Raw genomic sequence first — 19,851 nt, 5'->3', positions numbered from 1 at the left:
CAAACAAATTGCAATTTTTTGTAACTCTTTTTATATTAATTAATAAATATTTATTTTATATTAATAAATAAATACTAAAATATTTTGAAATTGGTGCTAAAGTTTAAGTTTCGTAAATTAATAAATTCTTTTAGGTTTTTATATTAATACTGAAATATTTATATTTTATTTTTTATTAATTAATAATTTTTTAATTTTAATAGTGAAATATTTGAGTTTTGCAAAGTAACAAATTATTTTAGGTAATTTTAAATTTAGTATAATTTTTAATTTAAAATAGAAATTCAATTATATTAATTTTTAATTAAATTTTAAAATAGAAATTCAATTATACTAATCATACATTAGATTGAAATTGATATAAAAATTTATTATATAGAGTTTGTGATTTTTGGAAGATCATAGGTTATATTTTATTTTCTTTAAATATATCATTGTCTAATATGATAGAGCTTATAGAAAATAAAATAGGTAATTTATGATAGAGTTTTATAGAAATTATTTTATTTTATTTAAATATATCTTTGTAAAATTAGATTTTCTTTTATTAAAAAACTCATAATAAATAAATAGATAGAAGGGTTATATACTTATATGTGATAGAGTTCTCTTTTTATATTAATTAATAAATATTTTTTATATTAAAAAATAAATACTGAAATGTTCAAATTCTTTAACATTTATATTTTATTTATATGTATTATTATATTATTATATATTTTCTTTAAATATATCCTTGTTTAATGTGATAGAGTTATATAAATTGTTTTATTTTCTTTAAATATATCCTTGTTTAATTAGATTTCCTTTTATTAGAAAACTTATAATAAATAGATAAATACAGGTTATACGTGATAGAGTTTTAAAAAAAATAAAATAGTTAATTTGTGGTAAAGTTTTGATAATTTGTGTTAGAATTTTATAAAAACTCTTTAAATATATTCTTATCTAATGTGATAGAGTTTCATTACAAATAAAATATGTAATTTGTGGTACAATTTTATATAAATTATTTTTTTTCTTTAAATATATATATATCCTTGTCTAATTAGATTTTTTTATATTAAAAAACTCATAATAAAAGGTAATTTGTGGTAGAGTTTTAGAAAAATTATTTTATTTTTAAAATCAATTATTAAATATTTTTTATATTAATAATTCTTGTCTAGTTATATTTCCTTTTTTTAAAAAACTCATAATAAATACATAAATAGGTAATTTGTATTAGAGTTTTATATAAACTCTTATAAAAAAAATATTTTATTTTCTTTAAATATATATTTATTTTCTTTAAATATATCATTGTCTAATTAAATTTCTTTCATTAAAAAACTCATAATAAATAGATAAATACAGGTTATATGTGATAGAGTTTTAAAGAAAATACAATATATAATTTGTGGTAGACTTTTATAGAAATTATTTTATTTTCTGGAAATCTATTTATAATAAATAAATAAATAGGTAATTTGTGTTACAGTATAATAGAAACACTTTAAAAAACTTTTTTTATATCAATTAATAAATATTTTTTATATTAATAATTCTTATCTAATTAGATTTCCTTTATAAAAACTCAAAATAAATATATAAATAGGTAGTTTGTGTTAGAGTTTTATAGAAACTCTTTTCAAACTTCTTTTTATATCAATTAATAAATAATTTTTTATCCTAATAATGCTTGTGTAATTAGATTTCCTTTTATTAAAAAACTCATAATAAATAGATAATTTGTGTTAGAGTTTATAGAAACTCTTTAAATATATCTTTATCTAATGTGATAGAGTTTTATTAAAAATAAAATATGTAATTTGTGATAGAGTTTAATAGAAATTATTTTATTTTCTTTAAATATATCCTTGTCTAGAAAGCTAATTTGCTGTAGAATTTTAGAAAAAAAATTATTTTACTTTATATATCAATTAATAAATATTTTTATATTAATAATTCTTGTCTAATTAGATTTTATTTTATTTAAAAATTTATAATAATAAATAGATAAATAGGTTAATTTGAATTTTATTAAGTAGATTTTAGAGTTTTATAAATTTTTTTTTCTTTTATAAAAACTCTTTTTATATCATTTAATAAATACTTTTTATATTAATAATTCTTAATAAATATTTTTTATATTAATAATTATTGTCTAATTAGATTTTCTTTTAGTAAAAAATTCATAATAAATAGATAAATAGGTAATTTGTGTTAGAGTTTACGCATAGATGAATTTGATGACCTCAAAGTTTTTTTTTTTTGGTTAAAAGAATCCTTGTCTCTTCATCATTGAAGAAGAAGATCGATGAGCCCTGTGATAACTAATAAATATACTATAGTAAAGGAGATTGCTCACTCCTTATATTTAACATTTTCAGGTCATAGGAAAGAGGTGGCGGATGACCCAAAAAAATTTAGTACTACACTTGATCTTAGCCAAAAGGCCGAGAAGGTGTGATTATTATTTCTTTAACTCTATAGTTTTATAAGAGGCTTTCATATAATCTTTTTTAATTTGAATTAAACTATTTTTATATTTTGTTAATTTGAATTAATTTTAATTTTATATTAGGTAATTTTGAGTTTTATAGAATATTACCAAGGGAAATTTTGGAAGAAAAACTTGGATTCTTTCCTATCAACAAAATTTATAATGCTACGATTACGACAAAAAAAGAAAATGCATACATTATAATTATAAAACCACACTAAAACCGAGTAAAACAAAATAGTTTATTGTTTAATTGACATCCCAAAATAATACGGAGTATTAATTTTAAAAAATAGTTAATTGTGTGAAGAATTTTAGAAATCCAAGGCTTTTAAAATAGAATAATTACAAGTTTAATAGTTGGAGAATTTTAAAAAATCGTCAAGAACTTTAATAGTAAAAGAATTCTAAAAATTGTTAAGAGTTTTAAAACAATTTAAATTTTTCAATAAAAAGATCTAAAACAGCCAGGAATATATATATAAAAAAAATGATAAACTCTAAATATGAATTTCATTATACAAATTAATTTTTTGATACAAATTAAGTGCAATCAATAATTAAAATCATGTCATAATTCTAAATTAATTTGATTAAGACATTATTTTCATTGTTATTTTTTATTTCTTGAACGTGGAAGTCATAATTTTAATAATAGGGTATGTGATAAAAACTCTTTCTCAAAATATGATATTCTCAAAATATAAATATGATGATACAGATTATTTTTCGGTAATGATCATACAAATTAAGTTTAATAATAATATGTGATAAAAACTATTTATTAAAATAGTGCATGATAGAAACTCTTATGGAGTAGAAACTCTTTCTCAAAATAAGATAAACTCAAAATATAAATATAATGAAACAAATTATTTGTTGGTAATGATCATACAAATTAAGTTTGCTTTAATTAAGTTAATATATTGAAATATTGAAATTCAATAATTGATATATTTTGATGTAGAATTATTGTTATGTATTTTTATAAAAAAATTATATATTTCATTCTCTATTTAGATTTACTTTTATTGAATTTCAGTATTTCTTACTTTATATTTTGTTAATTTGAATTTTTTTTGAATTTTATTAGGTAATTTTGAGTTTTATAGAATTTATATCAATTAATAAATAAATACTGAAACTCTTTGTATAAAGGCCGAGAAAGTAGTACTACATTTAATCTCTTAGCCAAAAGACCAAGAAAGGTTAGCCAAAAGGCCGACCCAAAAAAAAATTGTACTACACTTTGTCTCTTAGCCAAAAGGCCGAGAATGTGTGATTATTATTTCTTTAACTCTATAGTTTTATAGGAGGCTTTCATGTAATTTTTTTTATTTAAAACCAATGTGGGACTTTGTAATTTGAATTAAATTCTTTTATATTTTGTTAATTTGAATTAATTTTAATTTTACATTAGATAATTTTGAGTTTTATAGAATTTATATCAATTAATAAATAAATACTAAAATACTGAAATAGAAACACTGAAACACTTTGCATATTTATTAAAACAACTAAAATTTTTCAATAAAAAGATCCAAAACAGCCAACAATATAAAAAAATATATATGAAAACAACTAAATATGAATTTGATTATACGAATTAATTTTTTGATACAAATTAAGTACAATCAATAATTAAAATCATGTCATAATTCTAAATTAATTTGATTAAGACATTATTTTCATTGTTATTTTTTACTTTTTGTACGTACAAGTCGTAATTTTAATAATAGGGTATGTGATAGAAACTCTTTCCCAAAATATGATATTCTCAAAATATAAATATGATGATACAAATTATTTTTGGGTAATGATCATACAAATTAAGTTTAATAATAATATGTGATAGAAACTATTTCTAAAAATAGTGCATGATAGAAACTCTTATGTGGTAGAAACTCTTTCTCGGATAAACTCAAAATATAAATATAATGAAACAAATTATTTGTTGGTAATGATCATACAAATTAAGTGCAATCAATAATTAAAATTATAATTCCAAATTAATTTGGTTAAGTCACTATTTTAATTGTTATACATTTTCTGCTTTAATTAAGTTAATATATTGAAATATTGAAATTCAATTATTGATATATTTTGATGTAGAATTATTGTTATGTATTTATTGAAATAAATTATATATTTCATTCTCTATTTAGATTTACTTTTATTGAATTTCAGTTATTTTATATTTTGTTAATTTGAATTAATTTGAATTTTAATAGGTAATTTTGAGTTTTATAGAATTTATATCAATTAATAAATAAATACTGAAACTCTTTGCACAAAGGCCGAAAAAGTAGTACTACACTTGATCTTAGCCAAAAGACCAAGAAAGGTTAGCCAAAAGGCCAACCCAAAAAAATTTAGTACTACACTTGATCTTAGCCAAAAGGCCGAGAATGTGTGATTATTATTTCTCTAATTCTATAGTTTTATAGGAGGCTTTCATGTAATCTTTTTTATTTAAAATCAATGTAGGACTTTATAATTTGAATTAAAACACTTGATCTTAGCCAAAAGACTAAGAAAAATTAGCTAAAAGGCTGACCCAAAAAAATTTAGTACTACACTTGATCTTAGCCAAAAGGTCGAGAATGTGTGATTATTATTTCTTTAGCTCTATAGTTTTATAGGAGGCTTTCATGTAATCTTTTTTATTTAAAACCAATGTGAGACTTTGTAATTTGAATTAAACTCTTTTAATATTTTGTTAATTTGAATTAATTTTAATTTTATATTAGGTAATTTTGAGTTTTATAGAATTGATATTAATTAATAAATAAATACTGAAACACTTTGCACATTTAATAATAGTATATATAGTTTTATAAGAGGCTTTCATGTAATTTTTTTTTATTTAAAATCAATGTGGGACTTTGTAATTTGAATTAAAACACTTGATCTTAGCCAAAAGACTAAAAAAAGTTAGTCAATAGTACTACACTTGATCTTAGCCAAAAGGTCGAGAAAGTGTGATTATTATTTATTTAGCTCTATAGTTTTATAGGAGGTTTTTATGTAATCTTTTTTATTTAAAATTAATGTGGGATTTGTAATTTGAATTGAATTTTTTTTATATTTTGTTAATTTGAATTAATTTTAATTTTATATTAATTAATTTTGAATTTTATAGAATTTATATCAATTAATAAATAAATATTGATATTTAATAATAGTATAGATATATAAAAATTAATATTTTGTAAAATGACTAAAATGCCAACACCAACCCATACAAACAACCCACAAGCAGACCCAATTAAACCGTGGCCGGAAAGGACCGAAAACTAAAAGGAAACCACACCCAGTTCGCCAGAGGAAGAGAAGATGACAAACTAATTTATCAATTCGGCCTACTGTAATCAATAACCCAGAAAATTCATCAACAAATTGATCAACCAAACAACAACCAACCACCAATACCCGCAAGACCGCCGGAGCCTTTGAGGATAGGCGAGAAGCTGAATTTGGCGGCGGTGGAGGAAGTGGTGATGAAGCAGAAGCCGCCGGAGCCGATGAAGGAGGAAGAGAGTGGTAGGCAATTTGATCCACTAATCGGTTTCAGGGTCGAAAGCGAAGGCTTGGTTGTTCTTCAAGAAGATGTTGTTCTGGCCGTAGAGGAAGAACCAGGGCTTTTTCACAGCGGAGACGTGAGTGGAGAAAGATACAGAGGTGATGATCGAGTGCCAGAGCTTGCAAATTGTAGAGGCACGAACATTAATTGACTGAATTGGGAGGTAAGAGAGAATTAGTTCCATTACATCATAACTCACATAGTCCCTGTTGAATGAATTGGTTTGAGAATTGGGTTTTTCCATTATCAGAACGTTATAGTTTCATATATGTTTTGGATGTGAGAGAATGAATCAGGGAAAAAAATAATAATAATAATTCTTTCACTACTTGGGAAGTACTGAGAGAGAAAATTGCTTGAGTGTGTATATATTTGTGTGTTGATGAGATTTTCTCACACTCCTCTAGACATTAGGACTTTTAACTCGCTGGATAAAATTAAGGCTGAGAGAGAGGATTAGGTGGAGTTAAAGACGGTGGTTGGGTTGGTTTCATCATGTGGGGGATGGGTTTTGTGGATAATTTCGATTCAAATACCAACTAATAAGACAAATAAATAGAGGAATTGTGGTTGAGAACGGTTGGTTTAGTGTTGAAATGCCACTGTGATAGATCCAAAATGTTAGAGCAAGAGAATCTCAACTTTCTACATTTTCGAAAGTAACCCAACCTTGTGAACGCAGACCTCTCCGGCAGCCTCTTCCCTGCCGTCCGCAACCTCCACCGCGAGAAAACGGCTACCCAAGCACCGATACAAACAAAACCGCCGGAGCCAATCAAGACCCAGTTTCGTGGTCGGTGCTTGCCTAGTGCTTGCGGTTTTGGGGGTGGAGTGTAAGGTTTAGTAGGGACTTTTTTGAAGAGTAAAAAAGTAAAATGGGCATTATATAAATTGAGAGGTGTTTTCGCACACATTGAAAAGAGTGGGGGTGTTTTTTGCACACCTTTTTAAATAAGAGATAAAAATGCTATGAAAAGTATACTTTATGGGTGTTTTTTGCACTTATTCCTTATATTCATACCTAATCCTTTTAAAAGGGACAAAATAGTACCTTTAATACTTTTTATATTTTTCCCTTAACCCTTAATACCTTGCTATTAGGGGTGGCCACGGATCAGATTAGACATCATTCCTAATCCGATTCGCTCACAACGGATTAGAAAATATTGAAGCCGCCACCAATCCTTTAGTTTACGGATCGGATCCAATCCGCGGACTAAATTTTCTAAATTAGTCTATTTTTAATTTTTTACCAATTTCATATCCAATTACAGAAGTGTAAAATAGAACATAAATTAACCTAATTTAAATGCATAATAACAAAATATTGCATAACTAAGAGAATAGTTGTTATCCAAATTATCTGAAAAAACAGTAGGACTATGCCAATATTACATAACAGTAGCAGTGAAGTGAAATAAAAAAAGGGATAGCAGATCCATATACCAAATATTACATAACCAAAGGTCCAAAAGTAGCAGTGAACCAAATAGGCAAATATTACATAACCAAAGATCCAAAAGTAGTAGTGACGTGAAAAAAAATAAAAAAGAAGTAGCAGACTAGCAGTGCAATGAAAAAAAAAAGAGGTAGCAGAACAATCTCTATGAATCTCCTCAAACCGTATACTATCCGTAAATACTTACCAAAAAAAATAAAAAATAAAAAACGTCAGGTATGTGGCACACGGATTGCCATAGATAGAGTTGCTATATATTAATATTATATATATATATATATATTTTACGGATTACCTATGGATTGCCACGGATCGGATCAGATTTTTGACAACCTAATCCGTGATCCGATCTATGGACTACGGATTCAATTTTTTAGAATCCACCACCGATCCGTGGGTCTGGTAATCCGATCCGATCCGTACGGATCGGATCGGATTCACGAATTGGCGGATTTTTTGCCCACCCCTACTTGCTATGTTCGGTTTGTTCACAAGAAGCACTTTCTTTTTTTTAGTTCAGAAGCTTCGTTTGATTGGCGCAAATCCTCATAAGTCACTTTGCCTTTTCCATGCGTTGTACATTACTTAACCTATATTTAGTCATGTTTTTATTTGTTTAAGTGTCGTTGAGATCGTGTTTGGATGCGGTAATTGTACAAAGTAACTTACTCTATCACCACCACCTTCACCCTCAAAACAAGTTATTCACACAGTGCCGACTAAATAATATCACACATAAATGTAAATCAATTCAACATATTATTTATGTTATTATTTGATATTAAATGTATGCGGCAGTTACACATAAATGTATTCAAATATTATTATTTGATATTTATTAAAAAAAAATTGACAAAATTTAATATTAATTGTCACACTTACCAATTTCACCTTCAAAAGAAGGTATTCACATAATGATTACCGACTAATGTCACACATAAATTTAGTCGAAAGTCCTTAACTGGTCGACTTGAGGCACACTCATCACATTCACCATCAAAAGAAGATATTCAGATAGTGATGAATAACTAATATCACACGTAAATCTAGCCAAAAAATTTAAAGATATTGGTTGATGCCCAAGGACATCGACCAAAAGCCCTCAACCAGTCGACGTGTAGTCACTTCACGTCAACCGAGTCCTGTATACATAAAAAAAAAAAAAAAATTAAAAAAAAAGGGCTATGACTCTTTAATTATTATTTTGCTAAATATCGAGTATTTTGTATGTTATCTAAAGTTAGTCCAAGTGACTTTAACCTTACCATGCCATGGAACTCTTTAAATTAACGCACGACAATGATTTTTAAGATGCTCTATTTTTTGTGGTAAAATTTACCTTTAAATAATATATTGAATTGAATTATGTGCGACATTATTTACCCAGTATTATATAAATACCAATAAGGGTGATGCTGTCTTAGTGACATCAACTATAGGCCAAATAATATGCACAGACAGCAGGAGAAAATGACTTGAGAGGATTTGCTCCATCTTTCGATGAGGGTTCTTTAAAATTAATTTAATAAATAAATGAGTTAAATAAATGTATGTGTTAATTTATATATACACCCGTGTTAATTTATATATATATATATATATATCAGTTTTTAAGAATACTTTTTAATGATCTGAACCAAACATGCTTAAAAAGTGAAATATGCTTAAAGAATCCACCGAAAACAATTTTCTATTAATCACGTTTTTTTAACGATATTTTCTTTTTTCCAACTCAGTTTTTAGAGAAAAGTTGAGAAAAATCAGGCAGCCAAACTAATTTTTACTAATTGTTTCTAACTAAAACTCAATCAAGCAGACTGATTTTTGGCATTCTGTACCAATCAATGAGAGATAGGGAAACATAAATTCTGAAAAATTGCATCCTTGGGGGCCAATAAGATTAAAGGCGCCAAAAAAAAAAAAGTTTAAACAATTAGAATGTGCTCTGGATAGACTAAAAAGTAACAATAAGATTTAAAGGCCCCAAAGAAGGGAATTTTCCTCTCAAAAATTTAGTGAACAATTTCTCTTTGTTTGTTGACCTGACTTTTCTATTGGGATGTCGGTGTGTTACACGGTTACACAGCTGAACAAATAATGAAATCAGTAGTATCGAAAGCCACAGAGCTCTTGACAGTAGCAAAACTGGCCATCCGGGTCGACTCATGAACCGGCGCGTGGCCTCCACTACTGCTACCGTTGTGCGCCTGGTGGTGGTGGTCGTCGGAGTTGGAGGGTGGGTGGTAGTACAGCCGAGCAGTGTGAGGGCAGTGTGAGTGGAACCTTGCTGCTAATCTCACCCCTAAATCCAATATCTCCACATACTTCCCCATTGATTGAATGATTTCTCTCTCTATCTATACAAACAGTGTGTATATGATGTATATATAGAGAGAGAGAGTTATATAGGGAGTATATCGTAGAGAGAGACACAGCTAAAAGAATGCTTGGTTTGTGGAGGAGGAAAGAAGAATTATGTTGCTTATATAGCATAGCACCCTCCACTGCCCTATTGCCTATCGCTATCGCTATCGCCTCCTCTTTCCATGTGCCTTCACTTTCCCTTCTTTGTTCTTTCAATTCCTTGCATAGGTGTCCTTAATTTGAGTCTAATTATAATTGTTTCCCTCTATTTGTATGATTTTCATTTGACCAAAATGTTTTTTTTTTTTTTTTAAGTTTCTCTTATTTTATTCCCATAAAACGTGGACTCGGCACTTTGCTAATATTTGACCATCTTTCAAAATTACATTTTGCACCCGTTGTAGATTTTGAAAATTTGATGAGTGTTTAAAAATTGCATGGCATATACGACAGGTTTTATATGGTACCGGAAAACAAAGCAAAATAACAAAAACAATTGGACGTAAAGCAAAATACTGGATTAGGAGTCCACCAGGCTTGACTTTATTTTCACACCTTTTTAAAAAAATTCAAATCATCTCTCTGGTATGAAAAAATAAAAATAAAAACAAAAAAATCATTTCTCCTGTCAAGCATTAATCAGATCGCTAACACTGGGAGATACATCTGTCGGATTTCAAATCGAAATTCGATTATTAGAATATGGATTAAATAAAAAATTTAATAATTAGATTAGGATTTAAATTCAATAATTTAATTTTTTAAGAATATGAATTTATGTTGATTCGATCCGATAATAATTTAATTTAATTATATATATATATATATATATATATATATATATGAATATTTTATATTATATACATATAATACTTCTATGAGATTTATATTATTAGATGTAATAAAATGATAATAATAATCATAATCATAATGTTATATGTACAATAATGTGATGTTTTCACTCGCATAATTATAAATCCCCTAATATACATATTAATAATGTTATAATATTTATTCAGGAAGTGATTTTTTTTTTCTTTTCTTTTTTTGTCTTTTTCCTTCCATATTTTACTTATCTTTTGTTTATCATTTTTTTTTCTAATCATTGTTTTTTATTCACTTTTGACATTAATTTTTTTTCTTTTATCGAATTAGGTTGAAATATCGGATCGGATCAGATCAAGTAAAATGCTTATCGAATTCGGATTCGAATCATACCAAATTTGATCCAAATTCAACCCGTTGACAAATCTACTATGAGATGAAATAAGCAAGGGTGGCTAAACAGTGGGAGAAGTTTGTCAGTAAGTTTGTCAGTACTCTGGGTCTTCAAATCGTTGGATGATCCATTAGGTGGACCAAACTATGAGATAAACTAAGTAATAAGCGTGGACAAAAGGGTTCAGATATTTTTGAAATTAAGATGTCAATATGCAAGAAAATCTCAATATACATGTATTGTATTAAAGTTGATATATATAATCTGTATATATATATTAATATATATGTGTTTGTAACAAGTTTTGAATAATAATTGTTTATCATCTTATAAAGTTGTATATAAATACTATAAGCGTTTTCTTAAAATTAGTCATCATTTTGTGTCGGTGAGACCGAACCAATTGACATTCAAGTCAAAGTTTGGAAAAATGCTACGACGCAGGTTGTGAGGGTCAGCTCTTATTCAAGTCAAATTTTGTGTGGGTTGAACAATTATTTTTAGTAAAATCATACCTAATTACCTAGTGCGATGTAACAGCACTAAGTATGATTTTACACAATCATACCAACTGCGGTCTTGGCAGCCTTTCAGATCACTTGGTGCGAGATTCATTGAATTCTAACAAAGGGAATTTTAAGGTTGCTAATCGATTAAGTGGGTAACTGGGTAACTGTTGATTCATTGAATTCTAACAAAGGGAATTTCAAGGTTGTTAATCGATTAAGTGGATAACTGTTGCAATTCAAAGTTTATCTCACACCATATTTGGATGGAAAAATAACATGATCCAATGGTCTTTATTTTTAGATAAATAAATAAACGTTCCCTCGTTATCATAATACTTAAACTTAGTAAACTAATTAAAACTGAGGTGTTAAACAACTATTTTGTTAGTCTTCTCTTTATAGTTTATTTTGATTTTTTTGTTGTTTGTATAAAAATTATTTTTTCTTTTCATTTCCTTATTTTAATTATATATATATATATATATAAATTACTTATTCCCTATTTTGTTGCACATGTATTCGGGCGAGTTACACCATGACCCAAACATCCTGCAAAATCAAATTTATCTTGTTTTGGATCGAATATTTTTTCTTTTTCTTCACTATGAAAGAGCCATGTCTAATATTTTGATCCAATAAAATTCAAATTTTTATTAAAGAAATGAATAATCAGATGGAGTATGATAACATTATCAATAAACTCAAAATTTTAACCTAAATTTACAAATTGTATTTACCCTCTTTCGTGTTCATTGAATTTAATTTTGGCTTTTCCCAAAAGCTTAAAGAAAGAAAGAAAAAATTAAGATTGACAGTATATAATGCATCTTTTAAAAATTCAAGAAAGACGGAAATAAATGAATGGCTGCTTCTAGACTTCGTAGTCAATAAGATATGGAGAAAAAGTCGTACTAGGGTTTTTGAATTTTTAATTGCACCTGTGAACTTTTAATTAAGAAATAACCACATCACTGGCACAACGTTTTTAACGTAGATTCATGATATCAACTCATGAGATGAAGCTGCCTGGCCATTGTTTTGGTGCTTATGAGTGGTGCATCACTGATTCATTTGTAGGTGAAAACCTTGGAGTTCATGGGCGGGGCTTGCTCCAGAAGGAAGTCAAAAGGTTCAATCTTTTCTTGAGAAAGCAGCAGATCATGCACTTGTTGAAGGGGATTTTTACACAGTTGGTGTCTTATTTTCAAAATAGTAAGTCTGTGGTGTCCTATCTTTAATCATCTTTATGTCTCAATGCAACATTTGGAAGGGGATTTTTACACAGTTGTACTTGGATCTTCTTGGCCCAGAAACCTCTTTTTGTTGGTGAAATGCTAATACTATGCAGCAGAAGCTTCACAAAGGTTTTGACAGACATTGTGATTCAGTTCCTAGCTACATCTCTTCTCTTAATTATGTGATTCGAAATTGATTTGGTCACATTAATCAATAACACTCTTTTTGCTGCTTGCACACATTTGGTTTTGATTTTACTCTTTCCCTCATTGCCCGCAAGTGTGATTTCTTTTAATTCATTAGACTTCTTTACACACTCGGTATTAAAACCACTGTCACTTGTTCATTTTTTTGAATATCAGTTTCTTGCATTTGATTTTCTTTCTTTATTTATTACCCCTTTTTAATTGTATCAAGAATGGATGTCTCATTCAATTGAACAACTGTCAAAGTTTTTTTTTTTTTTTTTGACACCAACAACTGTCAAGTGTCAGCCTCAGTTTACAGTCTGGAAATGCTGGCAAATTAAGGTGTCTTACAAGTGCATTGTGTAGCTCTTGCTTTGGTCACAGATCTAACCTTTAATACCTTGGTATTCAATGACCCAATTACACCTCAATATTGCTATTGTTCAGTTTATGAAGCTTTGTTTTATTAACGTTCTTGTGAAATTTAATTTATTTAATCTGAATAAAAATGAAAAAAAAAAATCAAATTTTAAGAATAATTTTTAAATATCTGAACCCAACATTTTTAAAAACTGAAATCCACTTTCAGAAGTGGGGACTAAAAAATAAATAAACAACCTACAGAAAACAATTCTCTATAATCACGTTTTAAATTATTTATTTATTCAGTTTTTAAGAAAAGTCGTGAAAAATGGGGCAAGCAAGCAATTGTTTGTGACTGAATCAAGTAGGCTGTAGACCTTGACTTTTGGCATCTGGGCTCTAGACCAACCAATTGAGATTGAATGAGAGAAACTGAAATTATGAAAAAATTGTATCCTCCGGAGAGAATAAAAATTTAACAATAAGATTAAAGGGTTACAAAAAGAAAATAAACAATATGAGTATCCCTGGGGAGACTAAAAATTGTAAGATTAAAGGAAATTTTCCTCTCAAAAAATACATCATCAATTACTCTTAGCTATTCGACTCGACTTTCTATTGGACGTCTGTGTGTTAAACAGCTGAACAAAGAATGAAATCAATAGTAGGACCAAAGGCCATAGACCCCTTGACACTATCAAAACTGGCCATCCGGGTCGACTCATGAACCGGCGCGTGGCCTCCACTACTGCTACCGTTGTGCGACTCGTGGTGGAGGTCGTCGGAGTTGCAGGGTGGATGGTAGTACAGCCGAGCAGTATGAGGGCAGTGTGAGTGAAACCTTGCTGCTAATCTCACCCCTAAATCCAATATCTCCACATACTTCCCCATTTCAATGAATGATTTCTCTCTCTATCTATCTATCTATACAGACAGAATATATATATTAATATATAGAGAGAGAGAGAGAGGAGCTAGCTGTTCTTCCTTGAAGAGAGAGAAACTGCTAAAAAGAATTGCTTTGACTTGTGGTATAGGAAGGATGAATTATGCTGCTTATATATAGCACCCAGCGCTCCTGCCTATAGCCGCCCCCTCTTTCCTTGTTCCTTCACTTTCCCGTCTTTGATCTTTTCAATTCTTTGCATACGTGCCCGTATTTTGAGCTTAATTCTAATTGTTTCCCTCTAATTGTATTTTTTTATTTTGAATTGACCCTGTTTTTGAAGCTTCTCTTATTTTTTACCCATAAAACGTGCGCTCATCACTTTGAAAATGTTTGACCATCTTTTAAAATCGCATTTGTCACCCTTTCTTGATTTTGAAACATTGATGAGCGTATTAAAATTGCATGGCATATACGACACGATTTTTATGGTAGTGGAGAACAAAGCAAAACAACAAAAACAGTTGGACCTAAATAAATAAGATGTGATTAAATACGATGGCTTAGGTGTCCCACGCGCTTGACTTTGCTTTCAAACTTTTTCTCTTTTTAATTTTCAAACTTTACTTTCACACGCGCAGAGGCAGTGAATGTATGCTTGAAAGTCCATTGTGGATGATGGTTGGGCAATCATCCCTGTTCAAACACTAATCGGATGGCTGCTAACACTAGGGGATGAACTAATAAGGGTGGATCATGAAGAGGCTGCATCATTGATAATGCTTGTGAGGAGTATTTTGCTTCGGCTTACCTCTTCCATGTTGGTGTTCAAAGCATCCAAAGCCCGAGTCAAGAAGTTTAGGTACAACGCATTATATAGCGTTGCTTAGAATCAGTCCATCGTTACTTCGAGAAAGAATGGTAGGCCACGAGTTGTGTCGTTTGACTTTCTGTTTTTAAAAAAGCAACAATTCATTAATAGCATATTCGTAAAAAATTAATAATACAAAAAGGTCAAAAAATTAAAATAAAATAGAGTGGGGTAATATTTATGTTGAGTCGGCTAAGACCGACTACACAACTAGACTTAATTTGGTATCGACAAGAATAACATAGTTTTTATTTCTAAAAAGGAGGGATTGAATGAATTCGAGTCATTAAAGTGGAACTTATATTTCAACTGACAAAGATCTCCTTTGCATCCCTCTTTTGTTTTGATCATTGAAGTTAAAATTAACAATTCCTTATTTTCTCTGTGTTTTTTTCACAAACATTGAAATCGTTTTAATGAGTCTTGTTGCTTCAAGGAACTGAATTTCACTTGGCAAAGAATAAAATTTCAATATGTATTAAGTGTTTTCTTAGTGATTTTGTTTCTCCTTTAGGGTTGATTGTTGATGATTTTATCATGTGTAATCTTTCTCATCCATTGCTGAAAAAAGTTGTCTCTCGGCTATATTTATTTCATGTTAATTCTCCTTTTATCGCTGAATAGCTTGATTGCTACAAGTAGATTAATTAACAAAGTGTTGAAGCCTGGAAAGTTTTTTTGTTACTATAGTAGAGGTTTAAAATCCTGTGTTTTTGCTACAAGTAGATTAATTAACAGAGTGCCATCAATTTAATACACATGTAGCATTTCAACTAATCATGAAAAGAAGCAGTGTAAACAATTCTTGAAATCACGAACCATTTATAAATAGGTTAAAAGTACTTGCAACTAAAAGCAAATCAAATAGTGGAAAAACCTTATAATACCAACCGAATTTGATTTACCGATTTGATTTTTTCTTTTTTTTTTTTGTGCACCACTACTCCAAAACATTCACCTTTTGGTTAAATTACATTTAAGCACATTAATCAAAAAGTATTGCCATCAACCAAAACATTAAGATGTATTAAAAACAACAATTTTAAAATAAACATAAAAATAAAATAAAAAAAACCAATTGGTTTACACAATATACCAAGGGCTAAAATTAAAAAATCCTCATCATTTTTAAATTTTTATATTAAAATTTTAATGTGTTTCTAAAAATTTCAACACTACTATAAAATTACCGTATTGTCCGAATTTTGTTAGTTTGAAACGTTAAAGCAAAATATTTTCGGAGAGATTTTTTAAAAATACCCCTAAACATATTAAATAATAAAAGACGCGGCTTACTCATCCGCTGAAATTGACTTAAAATATAAAAATTTGTATTCGGGGACTTTTCAGTCTGGTGACCGCGTATTTACTGGTAGGACTTTTTTTTGCAAGTCTTCCGAACTTGAGTTGACCTAACAACTCTTGTCAGATCCAGCGTAGTTGAGAATTTGGCAAGGAGGTTCATCTTACAATTGTCACAACATACATTCATATTTATTTCTATATCTATACTACTTATAAAACTGTATACATTTTTTTATTATTATTTATCTATATTTTAATACAGTATTATTTTATACCAAGTAAAAGAGAGAATTCATAAATTTTTAAAAGTAACAAATTATGTTATCTAAAGTATTATTCTTCCTAAACAATGCACTACTGGTATTTTGTTTGTAAAATGACACAAAAAAATAAGAAATAAAGGTTAAGGAGGCACATCAAAAGACTATTTATTTTTGAAAATCATGTTTATTTATAATGTATGTATTCAGGCACACCAAAAGACACTATTTATTTTTAAAAATCACGTTTAATTCTTTAAAGTCACAATTATTCGTAGTGTGTGTAATGTGTATACCATTATAATGAAGTCAAAATCAATAAAAATGTTTAAAAGTCTTCGATTTCTCACATAAATGCTAACTCAATTTCAAAAGTTCCCTTTTTTTATTCCAATTAGTACTCCAACTTTGTAATGTGAGTAAGTTAATTGTGTATATATATTATATATCACACTTATTTTGTAATTTTAAAGTTCTGTAACATTCATTGTTTGGTATTATTATATACTTCAAATATTTTTTTTTTACTTGTTGAATACCTTTTAACATGTTTATTAATGCAGAGGAGCTGAGTCCTTTAATAAAGTACTGTAGCAAATATGGCAATGAAGTTGGGTTAATAATGTGGCACTTGCATCCAATTGCATCAAATCAGGGCAGGTGAACGGCGGGTCACCTAATGCCTCAATTGGAAAAAGAGGCCCCGTATTTTTCTTACTGTATTAATTATATTTTCTTTAATATATTAATTACCAAATAATGTAATTTGTATTATATTGCTGAATACAAGTTGCGATCCCATTGATAAAAGAGGCCCCACAATTTTGTTAATGTATTAATTACCGAATATAACTCCTATTATATTGATCCATATAAGTTTCTTTAAAATATAACTCCTATTTTATTGATTCATACAAGTTTCTTTAAAGTTGAAAAAGTTTTGCAGAGTAATTTATTAAATTCTCTTGCATATCAATAATTATTCAACATTATATTTATTTTGAACTCTCTAATACATCAAATGCCTACAAAATAAAATACTATCTCTATTACATGTGCATATTTGTCATTATATTTCTTTTGGACCCTTACACATTAATTGCCTACAAAAATAAATTACTATTTCTAAAGCAAAAAAATTCAAATAATGTTTTATGTTTTTTTGAATAAAAAATATTAATATTATATTCATATATTCAACATAAGGAGGCCTAATTTTGAAATTTTACTTTAGGCTTCAAACAATATCAAGCCGCCCCTGCCTCCAATTATCTCCGTTCGTCATTTTTCATCAACTCACTTTTTCGCTTCTGACTTTTTATTCTCTTTTAATCTTCATCTACTAGTATTATTTACTCTGTTAAAAAAATCTCCCAGTCTCTTCCATGCTCTCTTATTTCAGAGGGATTTCAATTGTCTCAAAAATGAATCCCGATTTCACTCAGTATCTGAATTTTAATCCATTAATATGTATTACAAATTATATATTGGATTAAGTGCAAAAATCCCTTTCTACTATCGATATAGTGCATATCAATTCCTGTGTGGTAAAAAAAACCCCTATATTATCTATTTGGTGCGAATACTGAATGGTGTAAAATGATGATAATACCCTCACCAGTTGAATAAATCAATGATTATAAATACAAGTTATCTAAAATGACCATTTTGTCCAAATTTGTATAAAATAGATAAAATAAATCTCAAATTGTATAAAATAGGAATAACCTAAACCTGAATATAACTAAATCTAAAACCAAACATGCCCTTTCATATTTTAAAATATAAATAAATTTGTCATTTATATATATATATATATATATATATGATGCCGGACGACTCGCACCCACCCCAACGAAACCCAGTTCAATCATTCGGTTCATGTAAGCTTATTGCTTTACCTTGTCGGTGACCCATCATCAAAGATTCAACAGTTTTGACAAGCTGAATTTAGAGACCCATCTCGTCTGGAGTTACATTGAAGGCCGGTGAGCTCTAAGCAACAAGAACAATACTGGTGACAGAACCTCCACAAACTGCATTTTCCACCTTTGAGCTTTAACTACCAAACTAAGAAACTCACAGCGAACAACAACCCGAATTCTGATGAACCCAATTCAGTCCGGCAAGCTTCACATTCACCCAGTTCAGCGTGCTCCAACTTAGCTTCATCTACATTAACAACAAGGATAATGAAATCGATAACGTCCACATAAGCTCCACCATCTACATGCACTACCACTGGTGACCAAACTAGTGAGCCTCAAAGATGAACCAACAGTGTTTTTCATTGAAGAATCATTTTGGCCGGAGTTACATATGAGACCCATTTCTGACATACTCCACTTCAGATTAGCGAGCCGCACTCAAAGACTCAACAATTTCAATGATCTTCAGTTAGACCCAAAAGCTGCTTCAACACCATTAGCTCCGACGAGCTTCGTTCAACAATTCGGCGAACTTCAGTCGTGAATTGTAGTGACCCAAAAGCTTCAATCTGGTGACAATCAGTTCGGTGAGCTTCAATCTTAACATTCAATCATTTCAACGAAGAAATTAACAGAGAAAAAAAAAAAAAAAAAAAAAGAATTGAAGCAGACATGCATGGAGAGGGGGAGGGGGAGAGAGAGACACACAAATTGGGTTTAGGGTGGGGTCCTTCTATGCACAAATGGTGAGGGGTAAAATAGGAAATAAAAGGGTAAAATGGGATTTTAGTTTTACTTTTTGTAAAAAGGTGGTCAGAGGGACTGGTTCTGCACCTTTTTGAATTTTGTGGATTTGCATGCACATTTTTAAAAAGTAGGGACTAGTTTGCACAAAGCCTATATATCATGAATTTTTTTTACACTTAACCCTTGTATATTTGTACATATGCTTCTAATTGTTGCTCCTTTTTATTTATTTATTTTTTTTCTTCCAGTCAATTTGCCTCCAATTTGATTAGACCCTTGAGCCTTTTTATTGTATGTGATTGATTGGCTTCTTATTTGTCTTCAAATGTAAATGCCAATTGATAAATTAAGTTTTAGTAAATGATATAAACCACAATAGAGCTTATTAGAATTACGAGAGAGGAAAAAAGTTGCAGACGGGAACAGAAGAGGAAGAGACAGAAGTGAG

The 19,851-nt window shown here is 28.9% G+C and overlaps 1 non-coding gene across 1 annotated transcript; it reads right to left on the bottom strand.

The window, feature by feature from the left end:
- Positions 1-2,259: 2,259 nt before the first annotated feature.
- On the bottom strand, positions 2,260-2,450 carry LOC132315124 (U2 spliceosomal RNA). Its single transcript, XR_009483571.1, has one exon. It is a non-coding gene; the product is annotated as a U2 spliceosomal RNA (small nuclear RNA).
- Positions 2,451-19,851: the final 17,401 nt, after the last annotated feature.

The sequence above is a fragment of the Cornus florida genome, unplaced genomic scaffold (assembly GCF_030987335.1).
Source record: "Cornus florida cultivar Cherokee Brave unplaced genomic scaffold, ASM3098733v1 CherokeeBrave_3.0.0_Hap2_Chr06, whole genome shotgun sequence".
NCBI lineage: Eukaryota > Viridiplantae > Streptophyta > Magnoliopsida > Cornales > Cornaceae > Cornus > Cornus florida.
The sequence above is the reverse complement of the archived record's forward strand: the minus strand, read 5'-3'. Positions and strand labels throughout refer to the sequence as shown.